This window comes from Plecotus auritus (assembly GCF_963455305.1).
Source record: "Plecotus auritus genome assembly, chromosome: 8".
Classification (NCBI taxonomy): domain Eukaryota; kingdom Metazoa; phylum Chordata; class Mammalia; order Chiroptera; family Vespertilionidae; genus Plecotus; species Plecotus auritus.
In genome coordinates, this window is record NC_137782.1 from 165,812,445 (window position 1) to 165,834,505 (window position 22,061).

Genomic DNA, 22,061 nt, shown 5'->3' on the forward strand with positions numbered 1-22,061 from the left:
TGGCTGGGGCCTCTGGGCAGGTCTTTGAAATGGTCCTACAGGCACAGGGTGTGTGGCTGGCCTTGCTGGTGGGGGAGCGGTGTTGGGTGGGTGGGTAGGAGGAGTATGGGCAGGAGAGGAACCTCTCTTGGCAGAGCTAACCCAACCCTGAAGGCCAACCCACACCGCCCACGTTCATGCCGCCTGGGCCAAAGCCTATCCCTTCCCCACCTGGAGCTCTTCATGGGAGCAGGGCCAGATGCGGCCCGTGTCCCCCGGTCAGGAGACGTGCACGAGGCCCGTGGGAAGAGGGGATGTCCAGACACGGTGTCCTGCAGACATCCTTTGCTCGCCCTCCCCTGTGCCCTTGCTTTGGCCTCCACCACCCAGCCTGACACAGTGGTCCTCAGCCTCTGCACCACCAGGGCCCCTCCCTTGGTGAGGAAGACTAGCGGGGGGGACTTGGGCCTCCAGGGCTCCCAGTGCAGGTTGGAGGGTGTAGGTCACAGGAGACAAAGGCCGGACAAGCGACTGAGAGCTTACAGCTCATCGTGGGAGGACCTGGGGCATACTCGGTTAGAGTGAGGGCTCTCAGGTCACACAGAACTGAATCCCACACCCAAGGCTTGCTGACCCTGGGTCTAACCCTGGGTATTGATCTGACCTCTCTCAACCTCTGTGTACTTCTCTGCAAAGGGGGACAACAGCAGTCCCCACACCCCTAGGCTTATTGGGAGGATTCAGGAGAAAGTGCATATAAGTCACCCAGCAGGGCCCAGCACCCGTGGCTCTCATTCCACAGACTGAATCCTGCCTGAGCCCGGGGAGGGGTGATGCCTCCGGTGGGGGTGGGGAGCCAGGGCTTCAGAGGGGCCAGGCCCTGGTGGTGCTGAAGTACGAGCTGACACCCCAGGCTGAGGAGGAGCCGCATCGTCGCTGCCTGCGCCCTGGCCAAGCCTCAATCTTAATGGATTATTGTTTATTGGCGGCTTCTCCCGTCACTTGGGTTATAAATTATTTACCAGATAATGACTTCATAATCGTTAATGAGGGATGCCCCAAGGACATGCCGGCATGCTTTCTGAAGCCACGGCTCAGAAGCCCCCTGTGGCCAGATCCAGAGGGTCACCCCCAGGGACAGAGCCCCACTGGCCCCTGGGCCTCAATCAGGAATCTAACCCCCTCTCGGTAGAGAAGAAAACAAAAAACTCTGAGACCAAAAGCGGGGTGGGGCATGCTCCCAGGTCCCAGAGCCCCCGGTGTCTCTGGTGCTCGGTCACTCCTCCACGGTCTGGGTTTAGATGGCTCAGAGCAGAAGTGCCTGCTCCCTGAATGGACTCAGCGGTGGAGGCAGGGGTGGGCACACCCACACCTTCCTCGAAGGCCATGTGGTCCTGAAGGGAGTACGAACCAAGCCCACCACTCGGCTGCGGTCCTAGCTCCCTACAGGGGTCCTCAAACTACGGCCCGCGGGCCACATGCGGCCCGCCGAGGACATGTATCCGGCCCGCCGGGTGCCGCTGCCTGTCCTGCCTAGCAGCTGACGCGTCCCGGGCCCGCAGTGCGCATAGGAATTTGTTCATAGTTTTTTTTTTTTTTTAAACTATAGTCCGGCCCTCCAACGGTCTGAGGGACAGTGAACTGGCCCCCTGTTGAAAAAGTTTGAGGACCCCTGGCCTAGAATAATAACAGCACACCCTTGTCCAGAGCCCTGTTTCAGGCACTGTCCTAGGTGCTGCATTCTGTTAACTCATTTCATCCTTACAACCCCGGTATGAGGTAGGCATTGTTATAATCCCTATTTTGCAGATGAAGAAACTGAGGCATGGGCGGTTCGATCTCGAAGTTGCGCAGCTGATCGGGGGCAGAGAAGGGGGTCGGACCCAGGTAGTCTGGTGTCACCATCCGTGCCCCTGACCCTCCACTCTGCCGCTTACTACGTTTCCCAAAAGAATAAATGAATCAATGCAGCGAGGCCCCTTCGAGTGTGGGACACAGCTTTCTAAATGTGGCTTAAACGGAAGGTGGCCATATTGAGACCCTGGGTTGTCCGGCAGGGCCCCGGGCGGCCTAGCTTTCTCCTGGACCGTGAACTGAACCTAGAACAGCGGAAAGGAGAGCGCTGGCCCGGGTGCTGGGCGTCCCCATGGACATGGGCTTCCAGGACCGAGTCTGTCACTGCCCTCAATGCCCTGCAGCGGGCAGCTGTAAGCCGGTCTGACAGGGATGGCGGGCCCTTGAGCAAACAGGTGAGACAGGTTAAATGAGATGCTTCGGAGTAAAGCACACGTGCCAATGCCCTTCCATAAACATTCGAGAGCCTTCTTTGTGCCGAGCGTTGGGGAGTGGCCACCCTCGGGGGACCCCCAGCTGTCTCCCCAGGCAGGCTAGAGAACAGCCCGGGGCCAGGCGAGGGGCTCTGTGCTAGAAGGGGAGGCGGAGGGGCTGAGGGACCAGGAGCTAGCGGCCCTGGGAGTTGACTTTTTCTATTGCCAGTTCCCATTCAGGGTTTAGTATGTGCTCAGCTCTGCACAGAGCTCTCCCGCCCCCACAGAGCTCCCAGTGGTCAGGGATGAGCCCATGGGATAGAGAAAGGACCACGCATGGCCCCCAAATAATCAGGTGGGTGCTGGGGAGAGGAACAGGGTCAGGAGATGGGAGGAGATACAATTCCCAAATTCCCATGGGTGGGTGGCCTGGAAGCAGTTTGCCAGGAGACGGGCGGGGGTGGGAGAGGCCCTTCCAGGAGATTAGGGATTAGCAGGGCAAGTGCCCGGAGGTGCGATGCCCACAGCAGGGCCAGCCAGGAGCACAGGGATCTGCCCGGATGGGAGCAGAGGCCGCGTGTGTGCACGTGTGCGTATGCTGGGGGAGGGGGTCACAGGAGGTGAGTCTGGCTAGCTGGTGGGGGCCAGACTTATTTTATCTGCTGGGTGAAGTTGGTAGCTCAGCTCTGCGCGCACCTGTGCAAGAAGACAAAGCACTCCCAGTGCATTTTCAAAAGCCTTGAACTGGTGCTAAATAAATAATCGCACGGCTTCTTCTGGGATGGAGAGGCAGGATGCCTCCTCGGTGCGCTAATGGGAGGGTGGGGCTCTCGGGCTGGCTGGCAGGCAGCCTGGTGCCCTCGGTGAGCACGGATCTGAGAGGGACGCTGGATAGACCGTCTCTGGTCCTGACGTTCAGCTCCCATTTCCACCAAGCCTGTGTACCTGGAGAAGGGGGCCAGGTTAATTGTTACTCCTGCGCCGTTACTAGGTTACTTCGTGAAAGCTGAAATGTGCTTTTAATGATTTTTTTTGTTGTTGTTGCTACCTTAGGAACCAGATGCTTTTATCCAAATGAGTTGCTACAAATCGAAAGGAGGGCCCGTGAGGGTTGCTAAGCTGCAACTGTCTCACACAGGCGGGCTCCAGCGCTCTCGCGCCCTCGTGCCGCAAGTGAGGCTACGCCTCTCCCTTCCTGTCAGCGTCCTGCTCACTTCCGAGTGAGAGCACAAATGCGATCGGCAGCTGTAATGAGTGTGCCTCCCACGGCCTGGGTGAGAAGGCTCTGCAGGAGGACTCAGCCTGCGACGGTCATTCTGTTCCCTGTGCAGCCTGGCACGGGCGAGGGACAGCCTGGGTCTGGCTGACTTCTGGGTCATGAGGTGAGGAAGGAAGGACAACCACCCAGTTGTCATTCTTCCGATTTTCTCCCTGGGTGGGGTCGGGATGGCACTGAGGCCCACAGGATGGTCACTCCATGCCGGGCTTGACACACAGTAGGTGCTCAACTGATGTTTGTGGAAGACAGGCAGGCGCATGATTGACACTTGGTCAGGGCTCTTTAGGCTTCCGTACAAGGACTGGGAGTTGGGGTGCAGGCAGGAGGCCCCCCTGGCTTAGGATCCAGGAGACAAGGACTCTAGTTTCCAGTCTGGTTTGACCTTGACCGGCTGCATGACCTTGGGCAAGACAGTGACCCTCTCTGGGCCCCAACCTGCTGCTTGGTATAATGACAGTAACAAGCCTTCTGGGCCCCCCTCTGGACCAAGCCCAGGGAATGATGTGAAAACACTAGGCAAACCCAAAGCACGAGGTCACAGGAGGAGGTAAAATAAGTCCTATGACCTTGGCCTTGGACGTTCTAACTCATCAGGGGTGGGGCAGCGCTGGCCCAGAGCATGAGGCTGCCACAGAGTCTCTGAGCTCTCTTGTCTTATTATTCCTCCCAGGCTTTGCATGAGCGGTTCCCTACACACACACACACACACACACACACACACACACACACACACGCACACACACGCACACACGCGCACACACGCGCACACACACACACACACACTCCTAGACTCCCACTTCCAACTTAAAGTCATCTCTTCTCAGAAGCCTGTGGTTTTGACCAAACGAAGCTGCTGAGACTCTCATTCCCTCCAATGTGAGCTGAGTCAGGGATTTTGTCTCCTATGGTCCTGCCGTGCCCCAGTGCCTGGAATGATGCCTGACATACAGGAGCGGCTCAGGAAGATTTGTGGAGTGAGTTGCTCTCCATAGCACTTCGTATAAATTCCTATTGTTATGTTTATCAAGTCTTATACGAATGCATTCACTTGCTGGTCTCCCCACTGGACCGCTAGCTCCCTGGGGACAGGGCTTTTTGCTGGACCCCGAACCTAGAACAATATACAATGTGGTTGCAGAAATGAAGGAATGAGTGGAGGTAGGTGTTCCTCCTACATGCAGCCCCACGGCCCCTGGCATCTGGCATGTACGACACAGAGAGAGAATGTATGATTAGAAGACAAAAGCTTAAACATTCGTTTGAGTGACCTGGGACTATACGAGACCATCAAAAAGGGACAGACGCACATCCTCACACGGTCACTGGACAAATGCATGCCCGGTGCCTTCCCTGAGCAGGAAGGGCCCCGGCGGCAGGGCACTACTAGCCTGTTCGGCATTTTTGTGCTAATTAGAAGGGGCACCCTCCCTCTGAGCACCCACAGTGCACAGCCAGGCTTGCAGAGTGCAGGCCAGGTGCCCCTCATACCCCAGCCCCCCGCCCCCCGAGCCAGGTGCCCTCCTGTAGATACAGACTCACAACCGTTCCTGCAGCCCTGGCCGCGGGGGCAGGTGCAAGGTGTGGAAGGAGACCGGTCACTTGGAAAATCAAATCTGGCCACACCAATAAACCCTGAGCTCTGCAGACAGGCTGTTTCTAGCCCAGGTGCCAAGTGCGGTTTTGCAGCCAACGTGAGCGCTGTGAGCACCCCACCCAGCCCCTTAGCACAGGGGAAATGCCCTGTGTGTGCTGCTCCTGAACGCCCCTGCTACAGAAATGGGGGACGATTCCACCCCCCGAAGCTCCTGCCTTCGGCTGATCATCTCAGCATGCTGTTCGGGGCGGGGCTGAGTCTCCCCGATCGAGGAAGGCCCAGCCACTGTCCTGGGCAGAAGGATGCCACCCCAGTCAGTCCTCTCTTCACCCCAGTCCCGTCAACGCACAGGTGCTATGAGCTGACCAAGCCTCACTCCTGGGCCTGGGAGAGCTCTTGGCAGAACTGGGTGCAACCCCCCATTGCACGGTTACCAGAACAGGGAGGCACCCCTGTACTGTGGGCAGGGCTAGGGTCTCCAACCCTCTGTCCTCCAAGGCCTCCCAGGGGCAGGGGCTGTGCCCAGGGCCCGGCCAGGGAAAAGCAGAAAGCTTTCCATCCTGTTTGTTTTCACCTCACTGCTTTCCAGAGAGGAAAGCCGGGGACTCAAAAGGATACACATAAGACAACGCAAACGAGAAGCAGGGGGAGGAGCAGGCCATGGCGGGGGCGGCTGCCTCCAGGAACCACGTGCACACAGTCCCAGCCGTTAGCCACAGGTGGGGTGCAGCTGGGCCTCCGGGTGTGGCAGTGCCTTGGACCTTGGCCTCCTTTGGAATTTCCTGGGGAGCTTCACAGAAATAGGAATGTCTGGGTCCCGTCCCGAGACCGATCTGAATGAAGCCTGGGAACCAGGACTTGGACCGTTTCCCTGGGCGATTTCAATGCGCAGCCAGGGCTGAGAGCCCTGCTCAGGCCGGGGAGGGGCAAGCGAGAACCTGATCCGTCCCAACGATTCGATCTGAGGCGCTGACAGTGGCTCCGAGAAGAATTGTCTCTGCTGGAATCAGAGACACCTCTCCCCAGGGTCCCAGCGAAGCGTCCCAGCGCCACGATAAACGACGAACTGCCACGGAATCCTAAACGTGGACACACCGATGCGATCTACAGGATAACAAGGTCTTCCCCCAGCCCGCAGGTTCACGGAAAAGCATTTTAGGGTGGGGTGAGATGAACGGGCTTGGCAGGGTGACGTACCCAAGGTACCCAGCTTTCGGATGGCTCGATCCGATAGAGCTACACAATATCTAGGAATTTTGTTTCACAAAAGCTCCTTACCTCCCACCTCAATTCTTCCGGGCTTAGAATCCAGGAATTTGCTAACGCCTTTGCGTCGAGAGTGGTGGTTAAGCCTGTCAAATACACCGATGCCCACCCTAACAAGAGCAAGTAGATGAGAAGGTCTTGGGGAAGGGCCCAGGCATCTTATTTTTTAAAGCTCTCCAGGCGACGCCAGGAGGGTGCGCGCTGCTAGCCCAGGTAGCACCACCCTCCTTCTGAAATCTTCCATCTCTCCCTGGGGCTAACAGTCATGGGCAAACTATGGCCCGAGGGCCGGATCTGGCCCGTTCGGCTGTTCTATCCGGCCCGCGGAGCCGAAAGAGCGGAGGGTTCTCTTGCTCTCCCCTCGGCTCCTTTACTTTGAATTTATATTAGTTCACACAAACACTCCATCCATGCTTTTGTTCCGGCCCTCCGGTCCAGTTTAAGAACCCATTGTGGCCCTCGAGTCAAAAAGTTTGCCCACCCCTGGTAAGACTTCTCAATTTGGAGCTACAGAGGCCGGGGCTCAGAGAGCTGGATGGGCTTATCCAGAGCGAGTGTGGACTTGGGATGAGAGCACAGTGGCCTGCCTCCCAGTCAAAGGTCCCCCCACGGCACTGCCTGTGCCCTCACTGTCCTGTGACCTCTGAACCGAGTAAGGTCTTCTGACCTCATGCACCAAGATAACAGCATGTCCTCAAGCTCCTGGAAGGATGATGATGAGTCTAAAGCAGGGGTGGGCAAACTTTTTGACTCGAGGGCCACAATGGGTTCTTAAACTGGACCGGAGGGCCGGAACAAAAGCATGGATGGAGTGTTTGTGTGAACTAATATAAATTCAAAGTAAAGGAGCGGAGGGGAGAGCAAGAGAACCCTCCGCTCTTTCGGCTCCGCGGGCCGTAGTTTGCCCACGGCTGGTCTAAAGCAAAGGAGATAGAGACTCACAGCCAACGGGGAGGGCGTGGGGGGAGGGGGCTGTCCCGAAGACGGCGTCGGAGGAGCAATGAGCTGGCCTCGTGCTGGCCAGGCTGAGTTTGAGATGCAACTCGGGCTGGTAACTGAATCTCAGGACGCAGCTGAAGATGCGGTGGGACTCAGGACAGCAGTGCCGCCCCGAACCCTGCCCTGGGGACGGCGGTGCAGAGGGAGAGAGGGAACGCTGAGAGGCTGCGAGGCAAACCTGTGGCCAAACCACCTGCATTGACAGGCAGAGGCGGGAGAGGGGCGAAAGGAAGGAGTGGCGCAGCCCACCTGAGCCAAGGGCAGGGGCTCAGCTTCTCCGTCACACCAGCAAGGCTGTCCATTTGCCGATCCTGAGGTGGGCGGAGGCGGGGAAGACAGCGGGGCGCTCCTCAGCACAAATGGGGATCTGTGCTCGCCCTCATCCCCTCCAAAGCCCAGGTCAACGCCATTCTTGGCTCAGCCTCTGGTTCTGCACACACCAGGGCCTCTGCTCCACGTGCTGTCATTGACATCCCAGCCCGGGCCACACACGGCACGCAGGGGTCCGATGCCACGCCTGGTCGCCAGTTCAGGCCCCACACCCTTGGTTACAGGGTGACATTCATCAGGCCCCTGACCTATGGAGAGCAGCCCTCTCCCCCGTGTTTGCATTCTGGAGCGAGACACATAGACCCCAGGGGTCTGGCCCAGTTTCCACAGGAAGGTGATCACTCCTTTTACTGGCACCCGGGGCCATGGTGGCCCGGGGCACCTCCCGATCTTCTCGGGAATCAGTGAGAGTCCTGCCCGTGAGGGAAAAGCGCAGCCCAGCACCGGCCAGGTGACAGGACACCCTGGGAAAGCGGCGGCTGGGTGTGCAGTGATGCATTTACTGGAAGCCCCGGCAGGTGCAGGCGGGCGTGGAGGAGGGGAGAGCACGGAGATGAATCAGATGGATGCGCCCCGCAGGCACGGGCCAGGTGGTGCGAAGACCGACAGGAGTTCAAGTGGGGACACCGGTCTGGGGGATGCAGAGATGTGAAGCCCTACGAGGTGTATCCTTGTCAGGTATGCCCGTGCCTCCCCATCCTAACATACATGCACCTCAAAGGCTGGGATGAACGAGAGCGTGTGCCACCTGCTGCAGTGCGGAGTACAGACCACCCAACCCCATCGCCCCGTCCTCTCCGTCCCCTTCACCCTGTGCCTCACTCACCGTGCCTACAACTCAAAGGCATGTCCTCGGGACGCTGACTTCTGTGCAGACATCTCCTCGCTCTTTCCCAGACACTAACTCTGCCTCTGCAGCACCCCCTCCATCCCCCGGAGCTGGGAATGCCACGCCCACCAAATCCAGGCATGGCTGTCTAGTTTTCCAACTCTCCTCCAATCAGACAGCAACCAGAACAGCTGTCCCGCTGGTCAGTGGTGCCCTTAGGCATGTGCGCACAGCCCACAGCTCTTGAGGTCAGAAACCCATCTGCCCCCGCTGACTGCCCCCCACTGGGCTGCTGGGTGGCAGCAGGCTGGATCGCATAGCACAGTGGTCGGCAAACCGCGGCTCATGAGCCACATGCAGCCTGTGAGCCTCGGTTTGCCGCTCTGTTGACTAATGAGTTTGCCGACCACTGTCCTAGTTCATAGGTCGAATTCAACTACTGAGCCACAGTGTTCCTCTTTTATTTTTTATTTATTTATTTGTTTTTAAATATATTTTGTTGATTTTTTACAGAGAGGAAGGGAGACAAATAGAGAGTTAGAAACATCAATGAGAGAGAAACACCGATCAGCTGCCTCCTGTACACCTACAACTGGGGATGTGCCCGCAACCAAGGTACATGCCCTTGACCGGAATCGAACCCGGGACCTTTCAGTCCGCAGGCCGACGCTCTATCCACTGAGCCAAACCGGTCAGGGCACAGTGTTCCTCTTTTAAATGCTTAGGTCAGTGGTCAGCAAACTCATTAGTCAATAGAGTGGCAAACCGCGGCTCGCGAGCCGCATGTACATAAGAAAAAAAGCCTAGAAAGAGACACTAAAATAGTTATTTCTCAAGATTATAATAATTCATGTAATTGTAGGTACTACCTTTAAAATGTTTCTATCATGAACGAAGATTTTAATGCCTTTAATAATGTTATTTTTGCCCTGGCCAGGAGAGCTCAGCTGGTGAGAGCATTGTCCCAATACACCAAGGTTGTGGGTTTGATCCCTGGTCAGGGCACACACAAGACATAACCAACGAATGCATAAATAAGTGAAACAACAAATCGATGATTCTCTCTCCATCTCCTCCTTCTTCTCTCTCTAAAATCAATAAAATAAAAAAATAAAGTAAAATGCTATTTTAGTCATGAGAAAAGTTAAATTACAAAAGAAGAATTACAGTTTTGAGGAGCTTAAAGGTCACCTAGCTACTGGCCACTCCCAGATCCAACCTCCTGGGAACCCCAAGACCCAGGAAAGTGAAAAAGAGCTACAACAATGCTAGGAGTTGATTCTGGGAGGATCGAGGCGCATTGGCTTAGCTAGGCGCTGAGCACCTGTTATTCCTGCATCTGTGGTAAAAGGGTCACCCACAAAAGAGCGAGGGAACCAGCCACATCCTCCTCACTCCCCCATAAAATCAGTGTTAGCAAGCAGCGCTGGCTGAGCCCAGGCTTGATGCCTTTCTTATTTCTCAGCTCAGGTGAGCTGAGCAGAGACCTACCTTGCACCGTCCGTCTCTGGCCAGCTCGGGATTCGTCCTCAGGATGCAAAACCCTCGAGGGCCACCAACACTTAGCGCAGCATGAGCATCACTAGGAGGCCAGACAGTCTGGAAACAGAAGAAAAAAGGGGGGGTTGGGTGAGTAAAAGGCACCCTCTTTTGCTGAAAGTTCTTTTTGGAATTCCAATATGTTGGCTGGTCCCACCCCGCGTGGAAGCTTGTCGCTGCCTTGGATTTCCGAGGGTGGACGATCTCACACAGGGTGGGCCAAGATAAGGGAGGCCAAGTGGTAAGCACAGAACCCACCAGGGATAGACACTGCTATCCCTCCCCCTCCCCCTAAACACACAAACCCCTAGCCCCCCAGGTGAGCCATGGACCTTGAATAAGGGAGACAATAATGGCATCGCCTTCCATCTAATCCAGACCAAGAAGCTCCAGAGATGGGAAAGAATAAGAAATGGAAGTCTTTACTCTAAAGCTGAAATGACAACAGGACTCGAACTCTAGAATTGCAAAAACAAATCATTCGTGTTTTTTTTAGTCAATGGGCAAGAAGACCTTGAGGAGGCACAGGATGACTTCCTTGGAGAGAGTTTTTTTTTTTAAAAAAAACACAGAGATGTAATACCTGGAAGAAAGAGGCTATGTATCACGGAGGGGCCGGGCTAGTCCCAGCTCCCCTCTTCACGCGTCCTCTGTGGGAGAGCCATCTCGGCGACAGGAACGGCACCCTCCCCTGCAGAAGCGCACCTGTCATTGCCCGGGAATCAATATATCTTTCTAAATGGAATATATCATTATCAATTGATTTTCCTTTTTCCTCTTAGCACTCCAGAGCCCCGATGGCAGGGGGAAGCTTTAATGTGATAGGAAGGATTTGGACAGGTAAATAAGTTATTGTAAACTCATTCTGTTGCAGGCCGAGCCTCTCTCCCTCAGCGCCGGGGGCCTGCTCGGAGCCTCTCAACCAGCGCTTTTTCAGCTGCCACTGACAGAGACGCACGCCGGCCGTATCAAATGGCCATTTTAAAGCTGAAGGTGGCAAAAATATTATTTTTCCCAAGGATAGAGTGTTCCCTTTACGATTAAGAAATAACCTCTGTGGGGAAGCAAAGCAAGCCAAGGTCGCCATTTAGTTTTGACACCGAGCCAAAGTCCTGAGTACGTTTCCTCTGCCCGGCGTCTAGGAAGCGCACGGATAAATCTATGCTTTAAGGCCACAAGGTATCGACAGCACTGGCGACGATAAAGATGATCGATGTGTTTCTGGGAAGGATCGTTGGCAGATATGTGTTGGTGAAGAGAGAGGTCTGGGGGACGGTGGTCAGGCCGTTTTTAGATCTTTGAGAATCTCATTCATTCATGTATCCACCCATTCATTCCACAGATATTTACTGAGTGCCTGCCGTGCGTCAGGCTGTAGGCTGTAGTCTAGGCACTGAGAATACCAAAACAGAAAAGAAAAAAAAAATTCCCGCCTCATGGAGCTCATCTTCTAGAAGTAGTTGGAAACATACAATAAACAAAAGACTTAAGAGGTACAAGTTGTGTTTCGTATTAGAAGGGGGCCAGTGCTACGTACTAGAGAAGAAATAAAGCGGAGTGTGAAGAGTTGGGGGATAGTGGTGCAGTATAGGGGGGCGGGGTCAGGGTAAGTCTCATGGGAATATGACATCTGAGCACACAGGAAGGCGATAAGGGAGTGGGCGTGCGGGTACCTGGGGGACAGCTTTCGGGGCACAGGGAAGAGCCAGGCGGATTCCAGGGGAGACTAGGCTAGAGAGGTGAGCGTCCGGATCACGCAGGCCTGTCGTTCCTGGAAAGGCTATTAGCCAATTACGGGCCGATGAGCCTGGCCACCGATTTAGAGGGCGCTCTCGTGCTCTTGAGATAGATTCCTCCGAGGCCAGCGCCGGGTTAATGTGCTCCCTTCTCTTGCACCCAGGGGCTCAGCTCTCCAGGTTGTGCGGGATGGAGCTTGGAGGGAAGCAAGCCACCAGACTGTCTAACTTGTTCTGATGACAATGGCCTCTTCCTTCCTCCTTTGTGGTCCCAGAGGCCGCTTCCAGAGGAGATAACTAAAATGAGATTCTGAACCAAAATAAACCTCACACAAAGCCGAGTTTATTGGGACTTTTCCCTAATGTGCTTATGAAAAGATCCTAACAAGAGCTGACGTGTCAGATATTGCAGGCTGTGCTGGGCATCGTCTGTCTCCCCCTCCAGGTGTGTCTTCCTCCCACTCTGGGCCTCAGGAGGCTCACCTGACCTGCTCGGAGGGCATGACTCGAGCTCTGAGGCCCGGCACAGTTTCTGGTTGGGTTCAGCCAGTGCGGGCACCAGCAGGAGGTTGGGGATGGGGTCTGTGCTTCCCCCACTGCCCTTCCTCCCTGCAGTGCCTTCATGGGCTGGCCGTGTCTCTGAACTGAAGGTCATGGCTCCGGTTGGCATGGGAGTGCTCCCTATAGCTCCCTCCGGGTTCCAGTACCAGCTCCTCCCCTGCCCTTTCAGGCCTAGACCCATAACGCCCCACACCCATAGTCCTTTCACTTAACTCTCTTCCAATCACACCTTTGAATGTGTCTTTTCCTGTCTAGACCCTAATGGATACATTCTCAGAGATGCTTAAAAGCAGGGCTTCGGAAACAGATTGATCTGAATGAGAATGCCAACACTGCCCCTTGCTTTTGTGACATGGGAAGTTATTTAATTCCCATGAACCTTCCTTCCCCATTCTTCTTTTCTTTTGTTAATCTTCACTTGACATTATTTTTCCATTGATTTTTAGAGAGAGTGGAAGGGGGAAGGGACGGGGAGAGATGGAGAGGGGGAAACATCAATGTGAGAGAGACACACTGATTGGTCGCTTCCCGCACACGTCCTAACCAGGGCTAGGGATCGAACCTGCAACCCAGTTATGTGCCCTTGACAGGAATTGAATCCGAGACCCTTCAGTCCTTGGGCCGACACCCTATCCACTGAGCCAAAGCTGCTAGGGTCCCTATTCTTAAAACTAGAGACACTGGTACATGACCCTCTCATGCTCAGCATCAACATCTCAGTGTCACTATCACCCTCTCTGAGACCAGGGCAAGGAGCACCCACTCATGACATTGCTGCCCACCCCAGCCAGAAGCTCCTCCGTTGGGGGTTTTTTACATGTTCTCAGCTCACATGGCATTCGTTTATGTCTCAGTGATTTTATTTCCTCTTCTTGCACTTCTTCTGTCTACCCAACCTCTACTCCTTGCTGTCCAATCCTGGGCACGCTGAGAACAGACATGATCTTAGTATTGGAATCTCTGCTCCTCAGCGCCCTCACATGCTGGTGTATAATAGACCTTCCTTGTCCTTCTTTCTTCCCAGGCCAGGGAGCTATATCTATGCACCTAAACACGTTCTACTCTGAGCAAGTGATTTTAAGGTGAATGACTAGAAACCGATTTCCTGTAATAATTTTGTCCCCATGCTCACACTGTAAAAGCTGAAGTTTTCAAAGATTCTGGCCTGGGAAAAGGAATCTCGGGAATGAAGCCAGGGCATCCCAGGAGGCAGGTAAGGCTCCCATTTCCAGGTGAGGGGAAGGCGCTCCCTCAGGACTTGACTTTTGACATCTCTGGTCAAACTGACCCTTTCTGTTCTACTAATTTCATCATCAAAGGACAGCTTCCTTAAGCCAATACAATGCAAAAAGCCAAAGGAAGAGGGACTCTTTAATTTCATTTAAAAAATTCAATCGGTAATCAGTCAATGCCTGTGAAATGGGTCTTACGTTATTCACCCTCGCCAGGAACCTAAGAGATGCTAATTGAGTTTGACAAGGCAGAAAGGCCAATGGGAAAGCAAGGCCCTCCAATGGGCCTTTTGGGTTCAGTAACTGCCTAAATGCCAGGAACTCTTCAAAATTAAACTCAAAGCGATTGTTGAGACCCACTGTAAGTCTAAGTCTAGAAGTAAAGCTGGTTCCTGACATGGACCAAATTGATAGCCAAGAGAATTATAAACAAGGGCCCCAGGATTTTTTACTTCTTTATTCAAGAGACCAATGTTTGTGGACAGAAACTGCCTTAAGGTAGGAGATTCTCCTGTGTGACACGGGATCACAGGGCAGCCCCGCCAGGGTCTTGACCACGCTGCCCTATTATGGCTCCGGCGCCGAGTCACTCACCACCCTGCCACCAGCTGGGAAATGAGGGTTCTTTCTTCCTTGGAAGAAAAAAAAAAAAAAAAAAGCGAAGGTACTGGCGGCTGAAAACAGTAGTGAGGAAACCAGCTCCCACGCCCTCCCGTGGGCCCAGGTGCCGGACCCCACGGCACTGGTGCTCCTGGCAGCGGGCGTGGGTGTCTGTTCTGAATGCATCCCCCCTCAAGGGCTGCTCTCACCCACACACTCTAAAAGGCCATCCATTAATAATATCCACATGGGTTCACCAGAGGCTGCAGGCATCCGGCCAACCCCCAAATAAACGCTCCCAGAAGGTTTATCCATCAGGTTTGTGGCGCTTCCTGGGTCACGGGGTCCGGAAAGCACCGCTTTTAAAGGAGGAGAAGGAAGAGGCAGAGATGGAGCCGCCTCCGAGAGCCCGCCCAGCGCAATGCAGGGACTTCCTCTTTCCACGAAGGAGCCAGGACCCACAGACGGCCCCCCACACCTGCCCACCAGCCTCGCTCAGCAGCAAGGCAGCTCACGCCTCTCCATGACGGGTAACTCAGGGTTCTCTCAACCTTTTGTCATTACCGGCCACCCCCAAGAGAAAAATTCAATTCAATTCCGTCTTTTTTTTCTTTTTTCTTTTCTTTTTCTAATGAAAGAAATTCAATTCTAAGGAGTGAGGTTTTGCAGGGCAGGGTCATGCACCATTTGTAACATCTAAGGGTACTGCCCCGGCATCAGGGACACTCCCCTCCCGTGGAGGCTTCGTGCATGAACCGACTTTCTCCAAATCTGCTGCTGCGGGACCCTTATCTAAGGGCACAGCACTGCGCCTCCCTGTCCTCAAAGCCCCGTTCCTCCTGCTCCCTCCAGCTCCTGCCACACACAGCACGGTTCTGAACAGTCTTCACTAGGGCTGCCTGGGTCTACGCCTCCCCTCCTCTCACCTGGACCACAGCCACAGCCCTCCAAGTGGCCCCTCTGCAGCCAGAGGGGCTCTGCTCAGTCCCAGAAAGGGCCACGGCACCTCCTGCCCCCCACCTTCCATGGTTGGGGTCCCAGAGAATGCAGGCGATCCAGACTTTTCCCAGTGTCCCCTGCTGCCAGGGCCCCCTGTCCCTCAGACTCCTCCCACCCCCACCATCTCCACCCCCGCCCCCCACGCTGCTCCCTGGACCTCCTCCCATCTGCCGCCACTCCTTTTCCTCCTGAAAACTCCTTTCCAGAAGTTTTTCTGGACTCTCTGGAGCAGACCCCCTTGAGGTAAATAACCGGAGAATATCAAGATAAGGGAACGAGTAATCCCCCAAGGGCTTCTTGAGGGCCCACCCCCGGGTCCCTCTCATCTGCTTTGGTCAGGATAACGGGCAGATAAGGGAGACGCAGCCTGACTGGAACCTCAGTTATGCCAAGGCTCTGCCAGAAACCGGACCGAACATTTCAGAACAAAAAGCTGCAAGTTAACAAACCTCGCCCGCTTTTCATCATCTGGGACTCACCGGACTCAGCCCACCACTCAGGTGCCTCTCACCCCCACACCCCCGGTTAATGCAGACTTGCTGGTCACTGAAACAGAGCTGGGGTGACCCTTCCACTTTCTGAAGACCATATTTAAGATGAGGTGAGGGGCAGGGGCGCCAGTGGCCCTAACTGCCAGGCCCACAGTGGCATGTAAGATAACAGCAGAGCGAGCAGCCGCTGGCACGTAGTAGGTGCTCAGTAAAGCTCTGTGGAAGGAAGGAAAATGCCCTCAAGACTCAGCTCATTTTCAACAATTTTGCTCTGAACATCTGGAAGTTCACACCACAGTGTCATGATTGGAATACAAATCACTTAAAAAAAAAAATCAGACATGGCTTCCAGATTTCGCTCTTATGAAGAGGCCTGCGTCCTCCCTTTAAATTGCAATAATTCCTTCCCAGATGTTGCTTCTCCTTCAGATCCACAAATTTAAGCTTTTCATGACGATGCCTCATATTTGCTGGTGCTGTGGGCTCTTTGGAGTGTTTCTGCATCTCCTCTCCCTCATTAGAGCACCATGCGGACCCGGGAGAGGCCGGGAAGAGGCCAGGCAGGCGGGCGCTGGCATCCCTAATTTACAGTCAGGGGGGCCAGCTGCCCACGCTGCCAAGCTGGATATGGGTTTCCTCTCCTTCCCCTTCGCCAGCACCTTCCAGGTCACTGTGTGGGGTGCGGCATCTCTGGAGGCTCCATACCCACCAGGTTGGCCAGAGTGACCTTGCCCACTTCAAACTCTGACTCACGTGTGAACAGTCTCCTGCCTTGCTTCTCCCTGACACTCTGGGGGCCAGGTTAGACCCTCCGACCCTCCCTCCCTTTTAAAATTTATTTTTCTATTGATTCCAGAGAGGAAGGGAGAGGGAGAGGGAGAGAAAGATAGAAACATCAATAATGAGAGAGAATCATTGATCAGATGCCTCCTGCACGCCCCCCACTTGGAATCAAGCCCACAACCCAGGCAAAGTACCCTGACCGGGAATTGAACTGTGACCTCCTGGTTCATAAATCGACGCTCAACCGCTGAGCCACACGGGCGGGGCAGGCTAGACTATTTCAACAAGACTTGTCTCGAGTCTTGGGGAGTCAAACACCACAGGGGCCAGGAGGTGGGTGAGAGCAGTGGGAAGAGGGAGCGATCTGCGGCCAGACAAGCTGCCCGCCCCCCCCTCCCCGGCTGAACAGAGGGTCCATCCCAGCTCCAGGGGTGGCCCCCATCTTGGCATCAGCCACAGAGGAATCACACCCAGGCAAGAGCCTGCCTCAAGGCTGGACCCCGAGAGAGCAGGCCTTCCTCCTCCCTCCTACCACTCTGTCCCTTTCCTGGTGACGGACCCTGGGGCTCAGGGTGATGGACCCTCGTTTCTGCATGGGAGGCTTTGACCTGTACCCCAAACACTCAAGTAGCCACATCAAAAAACACCCCGAGCCCTCTTTCTGGGCCACCACTGTGCCCGTCAGGGGGTGGGAGACCGTGGTGGGGACGGGAGAGGCAGCCACCAAACACGTTCCCTGGGTCCAGCGCCTGCTCAGGCTGAGAATGAGCCAGGCTGGTGCCCAGGGTCCCTCAGCACCCCCTGCCCCGTTGAGCCGTGGCTCTTCACCGCTTGAGAGAGAAGCGATGGGCAAAGTGACCTCACGGAGTAAGACGAGGTGGGCTTTTAGGCTCAGTGGGTTTCTGGCCCCGTCGTGAAGTACAGAGAGGTCTGAGAACCCCTTCTCTCCAGCCTGAATCCCGCAGCCTCGCTCATGGCCTGCACGCCCTGGTGAGAGCCTCGTTCCGGATTTTACCCTAGTCCCCGCACACCGGGCTCAGGGCTGGCTTCGGGCCGTGCGGTGGTCATGAGCATGGAGGATGTACCATCCCAGAGACCTGAGTCTATACCACCCGGCGACTTCCGCCACTCCACTCCCACGCCTGCCTCAACCCCCTCGCCGGTGCAATGGGGATGATATTACTAAACATCTATGTCATTCCAAGAGTTGAATGCTCCACTGTCAGAAAGGCACTCAGCGCATATAGCAGGTGGCTCTAACCCAGCCGTGGGCAAACTACGGCCCGCGGGCCGGATCCGGCTGTTCTATCTGGTTCTCTTGCTCTCCCCTCCGCTCCTTTACTTTGAATTTATATTAGTTCACACAAACACTCCATCCATGCTTTTGTTCCGGCCCTCCGGTCCAGTTTAAGAACCCATTGTGGCCCTCGAGTCAAAAAGTTTGCCCACCCCTGCACCGTTATTGCCGCCATGCCTGCCGACTGAACACGTGTCCCTGGCTTACCCGCAGCGCCCTCGGGAGGTCTGGGAGCCACCCTAGGGGTGCCTTCTCTCCTACCACCCTCCGCAGAAGTGAGCACGAAGTGGACACCTGAACGAGGGGGACACCTGAACGAGGGGGACACCTGAACGAGGGGCACTCTTCCGTGCAAGTCCATTGAGCCAGCGGGAGGACTAGGGCGATAGGACACTGCTCAGCACCGCCCCCTGCTCCCTCCAGCTGTCTCCCACATTCCCTCCAAGAGGACGTTTCGGCCTTGACCATCCTTCCTCTCCGCTCCTCCCCACCATTGGCAAACCAGACTCCAGGCCCGAGGGCACCTCCTGTGAGGGTTTCCATGCCCCCATCCCACTCTCCTCCTAACCCAAGCCTGTAAGGCCAGTGGCGGGAAACACCCTCTGGCCCCCAAGAGATGGAGAAGTGTTGCTTCCTCACCCATGAAAGCTGTTTTATTTGAATAGATCTGAGGCTGTTTCCATACTGTCAGAGGAAAAAAAAATTGTGAAAGAAAAGCTCTTGGAGACGACAGTACTTTCTACCCAGAGATGATGAGTTAGCCATTTAAAAATAAACCACAGACAGGCATGCGTCCCCGTACCCAGGCAGAAAGCAGCCATTCCCGGGAATTTCTGTACATTCTCTGTTTTTCTTGGCCAATATAGAAACAGCCTAGGAACTGAAAATAGAGTTCCAAGCTAATTCCGTTTTCCTGATCGCTACCAGCGTGTGCAGGCAAGTGGCTTGATCGCACCGTGGCTTCCCGTTCCTTGTGGAAAAAAGCACGGAGCCACGGTTCGCCACGCTCACCACACGTCTGCAAACTAACCCAGCAGCCCAGGCGTCGGGCCAGAGCCCAGAGCAGTCAATCCGAATGCACGGAGCCGCGGCCTGGCCTGGCCTGGTGTCCAGATAACAGGCAGGAAACCAAAGGCAAAAGAAGGTGAGTGAGAAGCTCAAGGTCGGAGCGCTGGTGCGAGGGCAGCCGGGCCGACAAGCCTGGCTTCTTGGCCCCCGGCCACTGTTCTTTCTCTCGCCCAGTCACTCCTCTACAGTTGAACTGCAACGAAGATTCCAGGAAAGTCCCCGCTGAAGGTTAAACAAGTTATCACAAGCCCGCCTTCCTTCCCGTAGGAAGTCCCCGTCTTCTCTCTCCTCTCCGGCGAGCAGTAAATCAAATATTCCTTGCTGCGTTACTTCTCCAGCTCAATGTTTCTACATCCAAAGACATCTATAAATAATACATACTCATTTATATGTACATTTAAGAGATAAAAAAAAAAAGCCATAACAAAGGTACCTGTAGGTTCTTCGAATACTAATGGCCTCCAAAAACCCCGTGGAAGCAGGAGGCTAACGGACCCAGGTAACCAACCCCACAACCAAATTTCCCTCCGGCCGGCCGACCGGCCCATGCCAGGCGGGGCACACGCCCAGGAGGGGGCGCCTACCTTCAGAACCGGCCCCTCTCACTGCTTCTCCCCACGGTCACATGGAGCCATCTGCTTCTTCTTCTGTATGTGAGACTGATTATTTTTCCCCTCTTCAGTTTTAGAGGAAACATTTAGCGATGAAGTAGCAAATAAAAACACTACATATCATCTAGAATTCTTACAAGATTATCGTTAGCTTGAACGTAGCTAAAGGTTGATAAAAAGAAACACACAGATGCCTCGTAAAGGCTTAGTTACAGCTTGGTACACATGACACCCCTCTCGCTCCATGGAGAGCATGTAGAAGCGGGTGTGGGTCTCTCTGTCACAAGCCGGCATGGCAAAGACTACGGCGTCGAGAGAGCACGTTTCCCTTAGAACACAACCCGCCCACTTTGCCATCACTCGCAGACGGAAACGGCGCAAAGAATCCATCAGCGCTCATGTTAGTCTTTGAAAGGAGGGGGTTTCTGTGTTTTTTCCTTTTTCAAGATGTATTTTTTATTGATTTTAGAGAGAGGAAGGGAGAGGGAGAGAGAGATAAAAATATCAACGATGAGAGAGAATCATTGATCGGCCGCCTCCTGCACGCCCCCTACTGGGGATGGAGCCTGAAATCCCGGCCTGTGACCTGTGGGAATCTAACTGTGACCTCCTGGTTCATAGGGCGATGCTCAACCACCGAGCCACACTGGCTGGACTTTGTACTTTTTCTTTCCCCAAAGGGTGCACCCTCGGCATTGTCTAGCCATCCCATCCGCCACTCCACGGGCATCTCTGGTCTTCACCCCAAATTAGGATGTGGCTGGAGCAGCATCAGCTCTCAGATGGGTTTCAGGTGAGCTGGGAGCTGGCAGAGTTGGCATCTGCCCATCACACACTCACAGGCAGACAGTGCACAGAGCAGGGCAGAGCAGACTGACTGGGTGCCTTGGACAATCGATGTGGAGTCCTCGTCAGCCTGGACAGTCATGTTAAGTCAGGTGTTCTCAAACTATGGCAAGCGGGCCAAATGCAGCCCGCCGAGGACATTTATTTATCCAGCCCGCCGGGTGCCGCTGCCTGTCCTGCTTAGCAGCCGACTCGTCCCGGGCCTGCAGTGCGCATAGGAATTTGTTCATAGTTTTTTTTTTTTTTAAAACTATAGTCCGGCCCTCCAACAGTCTGAGGGATAGTGAACTGGCCCCGTTTAAAAAGTTTGAGGACCCCTGTAAGTGCTGAGGTATGGGGTGTAATAGGAACGCCCTTAGGAGGGTCCCGGACACTTGGATAAGGTCTCCATCAGGACACTGATAGGAGTGGCTGTAAGAACGCAAAGCTCCCACCACCCAACCCTCAGTTTGGCTGTACCCCAGGTCACGCTCGGAGCCCTGCCGGGCTTCCATGCCCTCGCACGCCTGCTGCCACTGCAGCCGCCCGCCTTGAGTTGCCTCTCCATCAGCTGATGCCACCAGTGACAGGGACGTTGTGCTGGAGGCTCGCTCTGCTGGCTTCTATCGCGTAAACTTCCTCTCTCTGTGTTACCTGCCTGTGACTCCACGGGCTTACTGGGGAGGTTCCCCCAATAAGCCTCGCACTGTGGAGAGACACAAACGTGTGAGTGCCTCTTAGGGGGGTGCTCCCTGCTCAGGACTCACAGGGTGGCCCCTGGCTGCAGATGGTGAGCGCTCAGTTAACGATGCTAGGGGGACCGAAGGCAGCCAGGGAGGGAGCGTTCCCCACTGCAGGGGCTCCACGTCGGGGCTTAATCTGAGTCTTCCCTGGAAGATGAGAAAGAGCAATATGGACACATCCAGAGGGGCAAGCGTCTAAGTTTGGCTTTGCCTCCAAAGTGGATCCAAAACATGGATTTGGAGGCAAGGATTTCTTTTACTGGGGGGTGGGGGGTGAGGGTTGGAAAGGGGGCCGATCCAAGGGAGCACTGAGGGAAGAGGGGTTGGAGACAGGACAGGAGAAGAGCCAAGCAAGGACGTACTCATGAGTAGGATACCACTTGGGCAACTGGGGCTCAATGCTGCTGGGGACCCTGCAGCGAGGGAGGAAGCTGGCATTTATTCACCACCTCTCCCTCTCATTCGATGATGGGTGCCTCAGGGATAGCAATCCCCCCCCTCCCCCATCCCTCCAGCCTGCCCCGTGAGGGGGCTGGGCACCCTCCCACGGAGAGGGGCAGACGCAGGAACCAGGAACCGCCAGCAGGGGATGGATGCCCAGGCTGGGGAAGGGGCTGGACCCTGGCAGCCTCTGTGAGGGCAGCAGGTGAGTGAGGGCTCCCTGAGCACCTGGCTTCCCGGGAGGCAGCCTCCGCACCTGTCCTGGTGCCTCGGTCGCTGGGACCCCGCCCTCGGAGCGAGAAGGAGGCACACACCGCTTGCCATCGACCTCGCGTTGGCTCATCCCCGCAGCCCACGCCGTGTCAAATGCGTTGGTAATGGGATCATCTGCTATCTGTCGGCCGCGCGGCAACCAGGTATGAAAAATAACAGCGAGGAGCGAATGAAGCGGTCCGTCGGCAAGCGGCCTGTTTAGACGAGGAAGGGCTGCTGTTGACAAATCTATTAAAATTATATATAAATTATCTAAGAGCACACAGCTACCTGTTCAGAAGGAGGCCATTTTTCATGGGCATGTTAGATACAACGTGAT

The 22,061-nt window shown here is 55.0% G+C and overlaps 1 protein-coding gene across 2 annotated transcripts in view; it reads right to left on the reverse strand.

The window, feature by feature from the left end:
* The window catches only part of KLHL29 (kelch like family member 29), a 273,992-nt gene that overhangs the window by 184,973 nt on the left and 66,958 nt on the right, over positions 1–22,061 (reverse strand). For both annotated transcript variants that reach the window (XM_080684248.1, XM_080684247.1), the window contains exon 2: positions 10,035–10,142. The gene's annotated coding sequence lies outside the window, so the exon portion shown is untranslated. The remainder of the gene's footprint in view (positions 1–10,034; positions 10,143–22,061) is intronic.